This window comes from Vidua macroura, chromosome 2 (assembly GCF_024509145.1).
Source record: "Vidua macroura isolate BioBank_ID:100142 chromosome 2, ASM2450914v1, whole genome shotgun sequence".
Taxonomy (NCBI): domain Eukaryota; kingdom Metazoa; phylum Chordata; class Aves; order Passeriformes; family Viduidae; genus Vidua; species Vidua macroura.
The window spans coordinates 49,584,562-49,602,711 of NC_071572.1; the positions used below are offsets into that span (position 1 = coordinate 49,584,562).

Below are 18,150 nucleotides of genomic sequence, written 5' to 3' on the forward strand. Positions count from 1 at the left end.
CATATGGTCTTGTTTTATGATGTATGTTGGCATTTCTTGGGATGGGAAATGCAATACAAACATGACTGATCAGGAAAATTATTCGTCAAAGAGAGAAACTAGAAGAAAGAAATGGTGTTTTACCTCATTGTACAAACTTGCTAGGTGCTTACTGAAGAGCACAGTCCTTTGCTTAGTTTAGGTGGCCAGTGTCAAACTCTCAGGTTTTAAGTATTTGATATTCTTCCCTAAAAACTACCTTGGATGTTTTCTTCTTATACCTTTTTAGTTAATTTTGGAAAGAAAAATAATATTAATTACTTTTTTTCAGCTGTCCATTTTTTCTTTTAAACATTGTGGAAGCAGAAGTGTCAAGGAATGATTACGTCAAACTTTAGTAAGAATCTTTGTGAGGGCTTTTGTTACCACTGGGAATCCTGTATTAAAAATAAAAAAAAAAGTTCAGTAAGTTAAGAATTCACCTTTCTAATACTATCCCAGACTTTTGGCTGGTTGGGAAATTGCTGGACTATGTCTGTCCCTGATAGATAGACATCTATTTCATATGGAACAGTTAAGATTGTGCTCCCTGGGACACATCAATCACCAGTCATTCAGATTATATCATGCATCTTTCAGCAAGTCATATAATGGAAAATTCCATGGAACTGATGAAAGCTAAGCCAAAAATCTGCTTCAAGTAAGTGCTTCCGTTTCCAGGAGTTTATATTTCTAGACTATTTGTAAAAAAAAAAAAAAAAAAAAATATATATATATATATATATATATATATATATATATTCCTTAGCATTTAATCAAAAAAGTTATTAGTATCTTTTAAATTTGAAACTCAGTTTTATCAAAAATATTTTTTAGCTATATGCTGTTCAATATTAAATGTGTCAGGCAAGTGCTGGTTGTGATCAATCAGTTCCAGATATTCTTGGAACTGACAATGGAATATTTCTTTGACGCAGAACTCCGTGAATTGCTTATTCCTTCAATCTGTAACAGCAATACCGAAATGAAGAAAAACTGCTTAGCTCTTTCCTTCTGTTTCTGTAGACAAAGCAATCAGATTAACATGTTAGGGTTGATGCCAGAAATGTACAGTTCATAAAACCATCAGATTTTTCCTCTCACCACATGCTCTTTGATTTCCAGTTTTGTGAAATTATCTTTGTGTGCCTTTGGAAATATTGGTTTTAATTTTTGCAAAGCCTCTGGAAACTCTGGACGTTTGTGATCAAAATGTTACTAGTCGAATGCTTTTTAGAAATTCTCTGCAGGTTGTATTCAGACTGTTTAAGTTCCTCCTGAGGTATTATCTGCCATTCACTGTCTTGATCCTGTTCCCCTCTAAGAGCCATTATGTCAGCCCTTCAAAAGACTTCAAAGTTGCTGTCTGCCTTACTGACTTACCACGAGGAATTTAAGTGAAATTTAAGTGCTGTGAATACTCACAGTGAAAAAAAAAAATTAGTATTCTAGTGTGGCCTTTGAATTTAAAGCACATGTGGTGTATACTTTTCTCTTTATATACCCTAAGCCCCTGTATTTTCTGTATATTGAGGATTTGAAAAATATATTAGATGCACATTAGCTACAAATTAGATCACATTTTAGATTTTTAAAATTAATAGGTTTAAGTGTACTTCAGTGAAAAGTATTTTTGCAAAACTGCATTTTTAAGGTGTTTTAATAGTCACAGGTGTGACTATTTATTATGTGACTATTTTATTATGTGGAATAAAATATTAGTAATTATAACAAATTGTAGAAAGTTTTCATTCTAAAGAAATGCACAGCCAAAGAAGCATGTGTGCTACAGCATACAAGTACCTTGGAGACTGAATATAGTTTTGGCAAAGGTGATTAAACCAATTTTTGCTGATTCTTTAGCTTTTCCTTTTTCAGAGGCTTTTTGAATGATGTGTTCCTTATGGTTTAATAGCTGCTCTCCATCTCCATCTAAGCAGGTTGTGAACAATGCTGTGTGCCGCTTGCATTTGGTCTGTTGCCTACATTGTGTCATTCAGCACTGCGCTGCCTTTCTGCACAGCACTGCTGGTGATATGCAGAGGTATCACACCCAGTTACAGAAACAGAAGATGAAAACTAGCCCAGGGTTAATCACTCCCCCCTAATTCAAATTCCAGAGTTACTCTTTCCAGAAATATTAGTTCAAGGTATTTCTGCATTGTGCAGTATTTTATAGAATGGATATGTCTTGAATAAAACTCTATTGGAAAGGTTAACACATGTAATAGAAGACAGCCCTAAGTCTTCATAGCATCAGCATAACTCAGATGCTTGCATTTATTTTGCTTATGAGCTGTACTAAATAATGTCATATTCAGTGTTTGCTGCTTTAGACCACATCTATTTGTGCCTGAAGGCAAAAGGCTTCTTTCCTCACACTGAAGATGATGGTGATAAATAATGACTGTAATTACTTTTTAAGTGTTAGAGATACATTCATTTGCTTGGAATGCAAGGACCTATTTTTGCAAGTGTCTTGCACACAGCTACAAGACAGATGGCTTCTGTCCCTTGGAATTAAAAGGGGTGGGGGAGGGAATTAATGTATCATTCTGAAATATCAGACAGGAAGACATTTTGTATGCCTTACCCACAGAATGCATGGGAAAAGGCAAGCACAGGTCAAGGTGAGAATTCAGTATTTTTAGAGAAGCCAAAGGAGCATGTATATTCATATATGTATTCAAGCCATGAGGAAGACATCATCTCTGGATACCTATCTCCTCCTCTTCATGCTGCTGTCCAGAGAGGCATAAGGTCCATGGGGCCTATGCTTCTGTAGAACAGTAGAACAGATTAAATTAATTTTCTGCCTACTAAGACAAACAAGGGTTTTGACCAAGTAAAATCTCATTCTCCAAGAATGAGATTAGACCAGAGAGTAGACCATGAGATTAGACATGAGAGTAGACCAGAGAACTCCCAGTGGAATGAAAAAAAGCAAAGTAGCTTTGCTAGATTCAGAGGTCTTGAATGACATTGTGCATTAGGGGAGACAGGATGTGTTGTGAGGAAGGAGATAGCAGGAAGCAGGATGATTGCTGGCATTTAAAGAAAGCTACTTGACTTTTATCAGACAGGGGGAAAAGATTATTTGGCACTTATGTTAATTACTGAAGAGATGTAGGAGACTTTAATTTTGAAACTAAGAATGATGGGATACCTCATCAAAGGTGCAGAATAAATTTTAGTTTGTCTAAAAATGTATGAGTAAGAGCATTTTTTTGGTTTTGCACCTTAAATTGGAGTAGAACTTTGTTTGAAGCAATTTTGTGTAGCTTGCTGCCTCTGGTTGTTAAAGATCAGAGTTGCTTCCCAAACTGGCCTAATGTGGCAAACCTTGGGACAAAGGTCAGCAGCTACAGGTTGGACAATATATCTGGTGTTTTACTGCAATTTCCCAGTGAATACCCATGAATAATACTGGAAGAAAAATATTTTCTTATCACAGTAAGTTCCCATTCTCAAGGGGAATTAAATACTCAAAATGCAGATGTTCATGAATCAGCAGTCTAAAACTGTTCATTAAATATAACTCAACACTTATTTTAAAAAATATTTTCACTGCTCTTTGCATTACTTTGTAAAATAATTAATTTGTGGTTTCTTTCAATATGATCCAATATAGTTGTAAAAAAGAAGATATTTTTTAAATGAAAATATACTAATGAAAAAAATACTAATTTGGGGGCATGGGGGATTTAAATGTCAAAGCATTTTCCCGAAACATTTTATCAAAAAGACTGTCTTTATTTAAACAGATTTCACTTTGAAAAACTGGCATTTTATAACAAAATACATCTACAGTGTAAAATTTGCTAGCAAGTTTAATCACAGGTCTATGAAATACCACTGTCTTGTATAATTAAAGTTATCCACTGGAGCATTGCAGATAAATGTCTTTATGTCAGAGAGCTCCTTTAAATAGATGCAGACCATTGAATTATCAGAATCAGTGGAAAGCATGGAAATTTGATGCAAGAAGTAATGATATTAAAATATAGGGAGACAATAGGCCTGCATGAAACTTTGCCATTGCCCCTCTAAAAAGTCCTCCATTAGTGTTCCATAACCCAAACCTTTGAACTGTAAGAAATCATTGTCTCCTCAATTATTTTTGAAGTCCCTGTGTAATAAGAAATCCTTTCTAAACCTACAGATTCTAGTACTTTGTTATATGAAAACATGAACATATTTTGTCTAGTGGTCAAGTGGCTTTTGCCTGACCACTTGTAGACCATACTGGAAATGCTGCATTTGGCAAAGGTCTGTCAAATCTTATCAGACCTTGCAGCCATGGGCCAGTTTGAGAGTCTTTTGTCTTATAGTGGGCTAAGGGATGGTACTGGAAAAATTTCAAACTTTAGCTGAAAGCTGGTCTTGTTAAGAAAATGTATAAAAATAAACCCAGGTGGCCACCAAGCCTGAAGAAGAAGAGCTCTACTACCATGGGCATCATACTCTTCCCAATGAATGCTTCAGGGAAGTGATGACACAAGGTAAAATACACTCACCACTTCTGAAGGAAGAAGACTGGCACTCTCAACCCAGCCCAAAGTGACATTGGGAGGACCAACATAATTTAATGGGGATAAAGGTAAATAATAGTATCTTTTATTGTACAGCAATTATAAGGTAATAGTTTATGAGGTCTTCTTATATAATTTGTTATGAATGTATAGCATCAAACCTAGACTAGTGATTTCGATAAATACATTGCTAAAATCCTAATGGGATAAGCAAGGTGTTCTTAGTACCAGTCAGTATATTCTTTTTTTCTCATAAGAGGATTCTGGGTGTGCATCACCATTTGTTTGATCCAGATATTTTCATTTCCTTTTGTTGAAGTGAGAAACACTACTTCCTGGAGCCATTGTTTTCTCAATGTTTTAGTTTGGTCTAAAAGACCAGGAACAGAAAATGAAATTTTCTTTATTATTTTCTGTGCTCCAAACCCATGGTTTTCTTTATACAAATCTTGGCAATAGGTCCCAAGCACAAGAACAGGCTGGGCAGAGAATGGATTGAGACTAATCCTGTTGAAACACACTTGGAGGTGTTTGTGGATGACAAGCTCAATATAGCTCCGCAATGTGTGCTCATGGCCCAGAAAGCCAAAAATGTCCTGGGCTGCATCCAAAGCAGTGTGGCCAGCAGGACCAGGGAGGGGATTCTGCCCCTCTGCTCTGCTGAGACCCCACCTGCAGTGCTGCATCCAGCCCCGGGGTCCCAGCATGGAACATGGAAGGACATGGAACTGTTGGAGCGAGTCCAGAGGAGGCCATGAAGATGATCAAAAGGGCTGGAACACCTCTCCTAGGAAGACAGGCTGGGAAACTTGAAGCTGTTCAGCCTCGAGAAGAGATGGCTCTGGTGAGACCTTCGAGCAGCCTTACAGTACTTAAAGGGGGCTTACAAGAACACTGGAGAGGGACTTTTCAGAAGGATATTTAGTAAGGGAACAAGAGGGAATAGCCTTAAGCTGAAACAGAGCAGGTTTAGATTAGTAATTCAGAGAAAATTCTGTGAGGGTGGTGGGAATAGGTTTCCCAGAGAAGTGGATTACCTATCTCTGGAGATGTTTAAGACCAGGCTGGATGGGGTTCTGAGCAACCTGGTCTAGCTGAACATTCCCTGTCCATAGCAACATGATTGAAACTAGATGATCTCTAAGGTCCGTTCCAACCCAAACCATTCTATGATTCTATGACAAAGATGAATAAATTTAATGAGGACAGTATTTTACAGCTGCTCTGATTAACTTTCTAATGACACAAAAGGCTAATAATTTCTCATGTATCTATTGAACATGTAGATCAACATTATACCCTGAACACAAAGTTACATTCACAGATATACATGAAAAAATTTGAATGCTCTAGACTGTTTTCTTAAGATGTTGGATTTATACAATCAATTATAGCTTGCCAAACCTAATCAGCCTTTTCATTTCTCTGTAGTTACTTTAACTGAACAAGATTAAAAGCCAGCCAAAGGAAATAACAACAGGGACAGTCAAGTCAGCATGTCAAGGGAGTCTTGTTTACAAACTATAGCCAATATCAATTTATTTCTGGCTTCAATTCCTGACCTCCACTTTAAAAACAATTATTCAAAAATGACAAATCTTATGAAGACTGAGGACTGGCATGTTATGGATCTTGTAAGTATAATAACCATATATTTACTCATTCTAAAATCTTCATTTGGAACCTCCAAAATGCCAGGCAGATTTAGCAGCCAGATGCCTGTTTATTGAACGGATATATTCAAATAATATTTGTAAGAAGTAAATTGGCATTCTAAGATGATGTCTGTAGGAAAAAAAGGCAAAAATATATTCTAGACTTGCATATACTTTTATTACTTTAGAAACACCATAATCAAGACTATTGTCTCTAGACAAAAGTATTTTTTTCCCTTTTGCTTCTACAAATAATACATTGATGATCCATAAATGCCTTCTCTGCTGGAAGTCCAAAAGTCTCTTAGACTGCAATAGTAAAACAGGACTTGCTTGATTATCCTGTTATTCTTTTCAAATGCATTGATTTTTTTTTTCCAAAGCAATCAAATGTTTTCAACTTTCTGAACATTTGCAATTCTTATTATTTTCTGTGGTTTATTTCACAGAAGTTTTAATTCTACCACTGTGCCAATAAAAATGTGGGGGAAATAGGTGGAGAATAATTTATATTGATCTATGTAAGAATAGCAGATGCCATCTCTTCACCAATGTAAATATGTGGTGTATTTTATCCAGTAAATGTGATAAAAATCATTCTTATTTTTGAAGTAACCAAGATGAAGCATTGCCGTTCACTCCCTTTTGCTGTAGAAAAATTCCTTTTCTGAGAGCTATTGTTTATCTCCTTATTTAAATTCTAGTTAGTGTTTGTGAGAGGCAAACATCATTGATACTTTTTCTCTAATACTGACAATGATTGGTAGCAATCAGAAAAAGCCTTCAGTTTATTGCACACATTTTGATTTACAAGTAAATTCTCACTTAGCTAACAGCTTTATTTATCTTGTTGATATCCCACAGAAATTGATGACTGACAAGAGTTTGAAATTAAAATGCAGTCGAACTAAAATATCATCAGAACAAATAAATTACCTATTACCATTGAAATACTTAATTTCATTGCTGGACATCTTTGAAATATTTAACATACAATTAACAATAACTTTATATTACAGAAGACCTGTGTCCTCTGTGGTCTTCTTACATGATTTGTTATGAATGTATAGCATCAAAACTAGACTAATGATTTGGATAAATACATTGCTAAAATCCATAAGTGTCATGCCTAAGAGTCTTTTGAAAGTAATTAAATAATATAAGACATGGTTCACTATTTGTTTTAATGATGTTGAAAAAGAGACAAAGTTATTTGACTTCTGTTGCTGACCATATTTGTGGTGTGCTGTTCCTATTGTGTTTAATCCAATAGGCTTTTGGTTGACTTTTGCATGACATATCCCTTGGCCAGGGATATCCCCTGGTGATGCTAAGTCATTACTGAGGCATTGTGTGACTGTATTTTAATTCACTTTAAAGTGTCTGAAGTGATGTGATGACTGCATGGCAGCTCATCACAGAGGTGTTGTTGTGGCATGAAGCACAGCATGAATCTTTCATGCGCACAGGTGTGGCTAGAGAGAATGTGGAGGCATATAAGGCTTCAAAGCTGAATGGGGTAGTGCTGGCAGCCTGTGAAGGGTGGAGACAGAGATATTTGATGAAGTCTCATACATGTATGCTTTCTAAGGAATTGCTGGAGTGAACTATGTTGAGAAAGCCTGAGATGAGTTGACCAAGGTGGAAATCACCAAGGATTTGGGTAATGGGGGCAATCAAGATCCAGTGATGAAGTGAATTCCTGGCCTTCTGTTCTGTAGAGGTATAGATATATCCTGAGGATATTGAAAAATAAAAACAAGGCAGCTGCAGGGATACATTAAAACATATAGGTGTATTCAGGTGCACTGCAGATATCAGGAAGCACATGAAAGCCTTACCTAACTTAGAGATTTTCACATAAAGTGTTCTTCCTACTAAAATAACTTTTAAAATATATCTGTCAGTAAAACTGTGGATTTGAGTCCCATAAGGTCCACTTAAGTCTTGTATGATGTGGTACTGAGTCACTGAGATTCCTGTGGGTCCTGCCATGTGAGAACATGTTGAGTTTAGATTGATCAGGAAGACAGAACAGGGAGCAGATAGGACCCCATATTCATTGTTAGCTGGAGTTGCCTCTAGTTCCTAGCAGTTTATTTTGTTTTTCTCCTGCTAAATAATAGTACCTGAGTACATAGATTTATCTAGTTGTATTTATGTATGTGTGTAAAAATGAATTGCTGAACTGTGCACAACTACTGAGAAACACTGAAAGAAAAATGAGTTGAAGCAATTATTTGCATTCTGTTTGCAAGTTTCATGGTATTATAGTCCTCTTGTTTGCAGGAATTAGTCTACAGTGTAGATCAGGAGTATAAGGTATCTTTCACCAGGTAATTTTTTTTCCAGTCTTCAGTCTATTTCTTGTTCTTATTTTTCCCTAAAGCTTTCAAGCATGGCTGGGAACCAAGAGATTTGTTCATCCTCTGTCCTATGACTGAAAGTGCACTCCCCAAAGGTATACTCCACCAAGTGAATAATGCATATCCGTTTGAGTGAGGAGATATACATAGGCATTTGGTCATGTTTGTGCCCTGATACACATGTTCCTTTGCAGCACCAGACGTGTCTATGAGAAGACGGAGGCTGTTTGCATTTGGTATATGCAATGGATGCATGGGATACCACATGACAAGGAAGAGGCTAAAGAGTCATTCTGATTTAGGTGAATAAAAGTGGCTCCATCCCCAATTTATATATTAGCCCCCAGGGGATCTTCTGCTCTATCACTGATCCATGGCAGGACTCATCATGGAAGCCCTTCTGGTGGACAAGACATACTCCCACAGGTAGCAAACATCAATCAGCCCTTTAAGACATTCCGACATCAGAGAAAACACAGCTTCTTTGAACATGGCCCACGCTGAACTCAAGCTGAGTATAAGCCCATGAATGGACATGAGCAATGGACCAACATGTTCAAGGAAATCTGTGCTGGAAAGCAGACGGGATGATGGATGTTAAACTGTCTGTAGATTTCATTGGGTATATTCCCCGAAATAAGTAATCACATTAGAATTGAATATGATCCTTCGTATCTCCAACAATGCAAAACAGATTTAGGAACCCATAGACAGCCAGAACCATTGTTCGTGAGGACTCCACAGAAATGTATTTGAACTGCAATTGACTTGCTCAGAATATTCTTAGGAACACTTTCCACATACATTTTCATTATAAAAAGAAGACCTTTCTATAAACTTGGAGAATGCACAGAATCCAGAAAAACCAGCTCCAGATTTGAATAGAACACAGCACAGGTAAACATTGAGGTAAGGTTAAACTTCAGGAGAGATGGATTTAACTCGTATCTCTGATGTCTTGCCAGTTTTATGGGTGTTACTTCATACATTGTTTTGGTCTACACACTAGATAAAATACTGCATTCCTTCTAGCTCTTGTTCATGTTCTCTGTTTAAAATATGGTTTCTGCCATTATTATCACTGATGAAAAATGCATTAACTGTGACATCTCTACACAAACTTGCTGATGACTCCAGTTCATAGTTCTGAAATCCAAGAACAATCATAAACAACCACAATGAAAACCAGAATCTGAGGATACTCAGTGCAAAGCAAAAGAGAAGTGGTATGGAAATAAAGAGTGACAATCAGAATCCTTTCAAATGACATTGCATACAAGACAAACAAAACCCATAAAGTTCTCACTTGTTTTAATAGCAGCTGAACCATCTGTCAGTGGTAAATTCATCAACTAGTACCATCAGATTTACTGGAACACCTAAGCCTGTGTATCATATGAGAGCAGAGGTACTGAAAAACATTATGGAGTCAGCAGTCAGATCTTCCTAATTCCTATGCTTCATAACCATCCATCATAGTTAGTTAGTTTCTAAACATTCCAGACATGAACTGATGCAGTTTTGATTAGCATTCAAATGTTGTATTGCTCAAGTTTTTATTCTCCCGCTACAATTTCCATCTATTGATGGGCTCTGATCCTAGCTATGTGCATTGCTGTAAGCCTCAAGCCTTTCTTTCAGATACTGTTGAGTTACTACTAGCAGTAACACACAAATTTAAAGTTAATTTATTTTGTTCTTTCACAGTCACTCAAATCCAGCCTAGTATTGTGGTTATTACCTTTCTGATTATTATGTCCACTGCATATACATGTAAAGCTATACAACCCATTTATTACTGACGATAGAAAGAATCTATACAGGGAATACTCCACTTTGTCCAGGGAAAAGAAAATAAGGAAAGGTTAGGTATCTGCCCCAAGGGCTCAAACTGCAAAGATTTTATCAGATGGTTTTCCTTTGTCTTCAGTGGTCAGTCTTCAAGAGACTCATATCTGTAAAATTAATAAGCTTGTTTCTCAGTTGTACTGTCAAAAGGAGAAAATAACTGATGCATTTGCGCTTGTTTATTTTTAGCTTGATGCAAAGCCATGTTAGGTATAATCCAATTTTTCAGAGTGAATGAAATCCCATGTTATTGGAAAAGCTAGAGCTGTTGTGTCAGATTGATGGAGCTTAACTTGTTTAGCCTGACAGATGCTGCTCAGGATCAAAAGACTTGGATGTAAACAATGGCATATCTTCAAGGTCAGGAAAACTCTAGGGAAGTTGTCTTGGTGTGATGTAGGATAGAAGGAAGAGGCATGTTAAAACAGCATGAAACAGGATGATAGCTTTCATAAGAATGAGTCCCAGGACATAAGACAAGTCCAGCCAGGCAAGTGCAGCAATACTCCGCTGCTCATTCATAAGATCACTCCATGATGGCCTCTTATTTTCAGTAAATCCTTAGCTTAAATCCTACTCTTTTTTCTAACTGCTTCCCTGGGACATCACAAGACATTCTTTCTATATTTCCAAGATCTCTTTATTTTGCAATATAAAAATGGTACAGTCTTTAAACAATTGTCTTCCGTATTTTGTTAGAATCTGGAAGAAAACGTAGTGATTTCTGGACAGAGGCCCTAGTGTTGGCAGCTAGTGTAGAAATATGGAGTATCTTTCCATTTTGAGCACTGTTATTGTGAGATTTTGAGCCCTCAGTCTTTGAAAATTTTATTCCAAGGGAGCACAGAAACATTGGAGAAGACTTCGGAGTAAGTCTATGTTCCTTTGCCCAGCTTTAAAATGTGTTTTGACCCCAAAGCTAATAACCATCTAGTAAAAGTCTGAGTGATCTCAAGAAATGACTGATGTTTACATTCCAATGACAATCTAGTCATTTTAGCCAGACTGTCAACTGTTTTTGCTAGTATTTCTTTTATAAATAGAATCTCTTGAAGACTTTCCCCTTGGTTATTTAACTAAAAGTTAACTTCTTATTTCTCTCTATTTCTATTTTTTTTCCTTAGCAGAGTGTAACTATGTGGAAGAGCAGAATGTCAATTATTCAATTTCTGTGTTTGATCTCTTCTTTCTAGAACAGTACCTAGTGGGCACAAAGATACCAGTCAGTACTGGACTGGAGGCTGAAAAGGCAGGCAAAGGCCATGGCAGATATGTGGATCTCTAAGCAACTAATAAGTTTTATTGAATACTATCTCTGCAGAAGAAAGGAGGGATAACTGCAGACCACCTTTATAATCCTCTACAGGTCTTCACACTCAAACATTTTAATAGATAGGCATCCAATTCTCTGACCCACATAGAACAAATGCAAAATTGTCATAAGCATTCATATTTGACCAAGTGAAAGTGAATTATTATAACTAAAAGCACTAAATGCCGTCAGTCCAACTGCGTTACATCTAAGATCTTTCCTGGCTATGAAATATTTATATCCAAACCAGAGATTCCTTGTCTGTTTTAAACATGCTGATAACTCTGAAGTCTTTTCAAATATTATCACGCAAGTGTCTAGTTGCTTCTAGCAATGGTTTTCTTTCTTCACAAAAGTGAGAAACAGGCCAGCTTTTCCCATCTCTAGACTATGGTTTAGTCTGCTACAAATGTTGCTGAAGCAGGAAATTTGACATTTTCAGCTATTAGCTGCAATTTGTAATCCATTGCAGAATTGTGAAGTCACCGGGATGACATTTCTTTGAAGGTCACAATCGTGTTGGTGAAATTAATGATAGCATAAGAAAAAATTGAATTAATAGATGATTATTGACTACTACCCAGACTCCGTGTTTTAGGTGTCACAGAGACTAAAATTATATTGCACAACTTCAGAATCTAGAAAATCATCTGGGACTCATGTTCAAAATTTGTCTTCTGCTGCTGAGCATGTCATGTTGTAAAGCTGGACACACAAGCAGAAGCTTGAAAACTACCAAGACATCTAATGATTTTTCATATGTAAATTTTACTACCTACATCAACACCAACTAGACATAAAGCATTAACTGCCTTCAGAATATTCTTGGATGCAGTAATACATTACTTCTTATTTAGCTACAAAGAAAGCCTTTACTATTAGAGCTTAATTATGGAGTCCTCTGAAAGTCAATTTTTTCTCCATCATTGTAAATACAAGTTAAGACACTGGCTTTTATGATAAATAACATTAATCCTCCTCAGCTGAAAGAGGAGCTCAAATTTTATATTGCATGTCAATTATTAAACATCAATTATCACAGTCAGTACCATCCTCTCTGTATTAATCAATTAAGTATTCGATTAAATTGTCTTAAGTTGCTGTAATTGTCCTAAGAATTTCTGCTTTCAGAGGACTAATTTTTTTTTTTCTTTGAATGTGTAAGTGTGCTACAGAAGAGATCAAAGGAGAGCTGAACATTGTTTTTCTTTACAGTAAGGTCATCTGAAGAGGAAAGACAAGTTTATTTGAAATTTATATGGGAAAAAGTTTTTGTTTTCTTTCTTGCTAACACAATCTGCAAAGAAACAAAGTTCCCAACTATTGGTTCGAGCTTTCTGCTGACTATATAAACACTTTAGTTGGTTGATAGTATTCATATTTTCAAGCTTTTTTGTGCTACTTTAAATATTACTAATGTTCTTAGCATGATTCCTAAAGAATCAGGCTTACACAGTCACTGTCTGGTTGCCCTTAACTTCTGAAAATGAACTCACTGCTCAGCTGGATTTGAGTCAGAAGCAGAGGACCTTAGTTGTCAATAGGACTTAGGGGTGTGTTCTGGGAAGAGAAAGGAAACCCTGTACCAGCCCTCACTAAGAGAAAGGCTGCTAAATGAGAATATGCTTTACTAGACGGCTGTGAAGCCATGTGGGGAAACAATGTGAATGCTTTAAACAGAAACAAAAATATTTTATCAGATCTTCTATCAACCCTAAGATTCAAATACACAGGAAAAAAAAAAAAAAAAAAGAAAAAAAAAGTCTGGTCAATTTTGGTGTTCTTATTACTGTTTTTTTAAGATTTTACTGTCCGTTCTGTGAGAATGAAAGCTGAGACAGTGGGACTTAATGCTATAGCAAATGGTGGGCTTCATAACAAAATACACAGACATGGAATCCCAGGTCTCACAAGGCACTAGCAATTATCCCATTATTACTCCTTAAGTATCAAATATATTTAACCCCCTGTAGGGTCCTCCTTCATGCTGTACCTTCCATGGATTATAGAAGAGGGAGCATGAGATTCCTAGGTGGTCCTAAGCTTTGGTGTCCAACAGTTTCATCATTTAAGTCTGTTTGACTTCTAATAGATAGCCAAAATAATTGAAAGTTCAATTTCAGTCACAAATTTTAATGGCAAAGGATTAAGGCTGAAGGAAATGTAACTTGTTTCATGTTCTGACACTCATTGAGAAAATCTGAAAAATGGGTACATGTAATTGCTTATCCATACCTTGTAAACAGCATTTAAAACCTTCAAAATGTTAACGTGAATGCAAATCATAATTTTTCCCCTCAGGAATAGAAAATGTGTCTGAAGTTCATGCTAGAAATCTCATGCTGCTAAGTTTTTATTACTTGAAATGCAGAACTTGAGACTATTAGTTTTTTTAAAAATAGTCCAGTAAATGTCATTGCTAAGTAGAACATAAAGTTTCAGGGATTAATCCAACAGCCACCAGTCTGTCAAACAAGAGCAGCAACAGTGCAAGGGATTAAGAAGTTATTGCAAATAAAACCAGTGGGAAAAGTGCAGCTGTAATCATTCTTAATTATCAAGAAATAACAGTGTGCTGGTTCTTTAAAAATCAGCACTGTTATGGACTCAAGCTTGTTTCTATACCCATGTGACATAGAAAACTTTCCAAATTCTCTGTGTCAGCCAAAGAGAAGCTGAAGATAGTGCTACAGTACAAGTTAAGATAGTTACAAGCTGATAGTGAAGATAGTGTAGCAGAAATTGCATGAAAAGGCCTCTTAGAAACATTGCATTGTCCCATGAATTCAGCACTTCAGAGCATCGAAGCACTATGTAAATATTAGCTAAATGTTAGTCATAGTTCCTTTGACTGGTAAGACAAAAATAAAATTGCCCTCCCTTGCAAATGCAGTAGAGCTGCAGTTTCCCTTATCACATAAAAGGCATTGAAGAGAGCAAGTCATATTGTCATTCAGAGTAAATCAGAAGACTGTATCCAGCTTACCAGGCTGTATGAAATATCATTTGGATAGGACAGAACATGTGATATGTGAGAGAAGATTAAAATAAATTTTAAAATTTAAACAGCCTGTTTTGCACAAGCAGATTTTTTCAATATTTACTATTTCAATATTTATTTTTCACATATGTTGATTCTTTTTAGATCTTGCACCTGCTTCAGTTATGCTGCTTGAATACCTCTGGTGATATGAGAAGAGCCTGTACAAAGGAAAAGAGTTTGGTGCTTAACATTACTGAAAAAGGGTTTGAAAATACACCTTCAATCCAGTCTACCTGTCCAGATACGTGAGCAAACTGGAGCACTGCTTCACCTAAAAAGCCTCTTAAAACAAGCACCTTGCCTTGCCAAGAGAATGAGAAAGATCTCTCTGATATGTGCTGAGGGAAAACACCACTCACCTATTTTAGGCATCTGTTTTTCTCAGGTAGTCTGTAAGGAGCAGTGTAGTGATGATGAGTGTCTTTGGCATAAGAACCTAGCATCAGAGCCCTCCCTAATTCAGAAGGTGAAAGACACAGAGCTCTCCTTCCAGCTCCCAGGCACTTCTTGTCTCCATCCATGGAGCGTGTAATGTCTCATGTATGAAGCTTAGAGGGACCTGCACCTTGAGCTTAGTTTCCCTTGCCCAGGCCTGTGGCCTAAACTCTGCATGAACTTTACATTTCTCTCTCTCTCTCTCTGACATCTTGGAGTTTTCCCTTCCTCACTGTGAAATATTACAGGTTCACCAGGAGGGTGGGAATGTCCTTCCCAGGATACCCCATAGGTTCATCACTCAGAGGCTCTTCTGAGATATTTTAGCCGTGGCAGCAGCAGCTCTCACACTGGGAAAAGGATGTGAATTTGGCACTTATGAAATTCATTGCATTTGGGCAACATCTCCATAACACAGGGTGTAGAAGATGTATTATTTATATGTAGAAGAGCAGACTGATTTCCCAGAGCTAGAAGCAGGGCCAGCATGTCATGGATAAATTAAAGCTACTGCATTTCTACTGTGCTTTGGGACTGTGGCCATTCATTTTCTGCACACCAGGCATGCTGTGTGGATCTGCAGATGCTGGTCCTTCTCTGAGCTTATTGTTGCCTAGAAATCACAGGGAAATGTACCACACTCTGCAGTGTTGTAAGGAGAAGGTCCTTAGGCAAGCTGGTAAATCTGGAACTGAGGATATTTCTGTAGTTCTTGGTCAAGTCTAGCTTTCACTTTTCTCCTCCAGATACTGAAGTCTAAACTAAGTACCAAATATTTTTACTTTCACTAAGAGACAAATTGAGACTTATATTCAGCCCTAATGGTAATCTGTATGTCAATGATATCAACCCCTAAGATCATCCTTGATTATTTGCCAGGTTGGGCTGAGGTCACTGAGGCTAACATCCTGCTCACAGCAAGGTTCCAAATCTCTGCTGATTAGCTGAAGCTGAGTCAAGACCTTTTTCATGAGACTACAAGTGAGGATTTTCACTGTGCAAGGTGGAATCTTTGTCAGGTCTGAAGTGTTTCTTAATATGATAACAAATAAAACTTACCTTGTCAATAGATTCAAATATCCAAAACGTTCATGGTCTTATTAAGAGTGTGGGTGGTTTGGTAGGAGTGTGGAGCAGGCCCATATTGTTGTCTGGTGGGATACAGCCCAGAACAAGCTACATGACACAAGGTCATTTTTTCAGGAAAGAAGAAGGCCAAGAATCCCTTATCTAGCCTGGGAGAAGGGAAAAACCATCTGAGTGACATCAGAAGTGAAAAAGGCATGTCAAAAATCAGAAGACAAAGGAGTAAAGCCTTTAAAGTGCTAGCAGTCTTCTGCTTGCACTACCAAGTTTACAGATACTGATCCAGCTCCAATTCAACTATCTCTAGCTAATTCCTTTCATCTTAAGCAATGCAATAAAGCAGGTGAAGAAGTTTTTTTAAGTGGTAGTTATAATAGCAGGATCTGTTTATGCAGTATAATATGAGATGCATTCAAACATGGTATAAAGAGATGATCTGAAAATATGGCTCTCTGCTTTTGTCCATTTGTTTTGGAAGAGTTACAGTTTTCTTTTAGTAAAATTAGAAAAAGAAAGGAAACTGACCTTCAACAGCAAAGAGAAGTCTAATTAAATTCTTCAATTAATATTTTTTTGTGCTTTTCAATGACTTTGGTAATACTGAGATGTACAGATCACTGTACATTTCCATCTGGTTCGAGATCAGTGGTCACATAAGCTAGACTCATTCCCAGCACATTTCAGTCCTGTGAAAGGATCAAAAGCAGAATTCAACTGTTCTGGGAATCTTGGTAGGTGATTAAATGAACATTCATTTTGTTCCCATTTACTGGTGTGATATGTAATGATTTGCTGTCAGATGAGAGGAAGATCTGAGTAGAAAGATTTCATATAAACCAAGGGATAGAGATGAAAGACAGTAATTGACTGTTATGTATTACAGGGAGAAGGAGTCTGCATGGTCACCCAAATTTCCAGACATTAATTTTTACAAAAAATTGCAGCTGCATCTACTCAAAAGATCCTGGCATCCTGGAATGGGGTGGATCAAGAAGAAACACAATGGGAGGGTAGAGGAAGATGGGAAAGTGGAAAAAAGGAGCTGAGCACTGACTAGAGGTAGAGGTTGACAATAAGCCAACAACAAAAAGGCAACATATCTGGAGACTTGTAGTATTTGATAGAGAACTTCATATTCATGTTATAAATGTAACATTTGAAATTCTCTTATTGTTAATGATGTAGTTGAAGTAGCAGAGAAAACATCTCACCTAACACTTATATCGAGTGCATTTTCTTTTTGTCTTCTAGAAGATCCAGGTTACAGCTACATAATTATGGGTGATAGTTAAAGAAACAAATAGGTATGACGTTTAAATGTATAGTGTTAGAAGATCATGTACATTTAAACTATATTTGAGCATTATTTGAAGCTTGTCTCAAATCAGATTTTCAGCTTCAATTAATTCCATGGGTCTGTAGGTTAAAGTTCTTGGTGTAAAAGTAGGATTATTTTCAGTTTGCTTTAGGTTTCTCCTTGCAAAGAGATGTGAAAGAGCAGGAGTACTGTTTCTACAGACCATTGATAATTTACTTTATATTAATAGCAACATCTCTGAAACAGCCATCCTTAGGTTTGCTAAATGATATACTTGCTGGTCTGCAATCTGCTGGGGTTTAGAGAAACTCAATCTCTCTCAATTTAAAGATCCATTCTCTTTGGTTTAAGGCTCACATCTGGTGCTGGTTTTGATCTTTTGACTTTCACAGCGGAGATGGAGGATATCACAAGGATTTCTAGAGGTTACCCTGTTGTTCCTTTAGGTTGACAGGGCAAAGCTGTTGGCTGTCAACAAGGGGCCAGAAAAACCTTGTGTGTTCACTTAATACTTGACCCTGAGGACCTGACTTCTCA

The 18,150-nt window shown here is 36.9% G+C and overlaps 1 long non-coding RNA gene across 1 annotated transcript; it reads left to right on the forward strand.

Annotated features, from left to right (window-relative positions):
• Nucleotides 1-4,617: 4,617 nt before the first annotated feature.
• On the forward strand, nt 4,618-8,863 carry LOC128803905 (uncharacterized). The gene is made up of 3 exons (XR_008435870.1): nt 4,618-5,394; nt 5,982-6,184; nt 8,766-8,863. It is a non-coding gene; the product is annotated as an uncharacterized LOC128803905 (long non-coding RNA).
• Nucleotides 8,864-18,150: the final 9,287 nt, after the last annotated feature.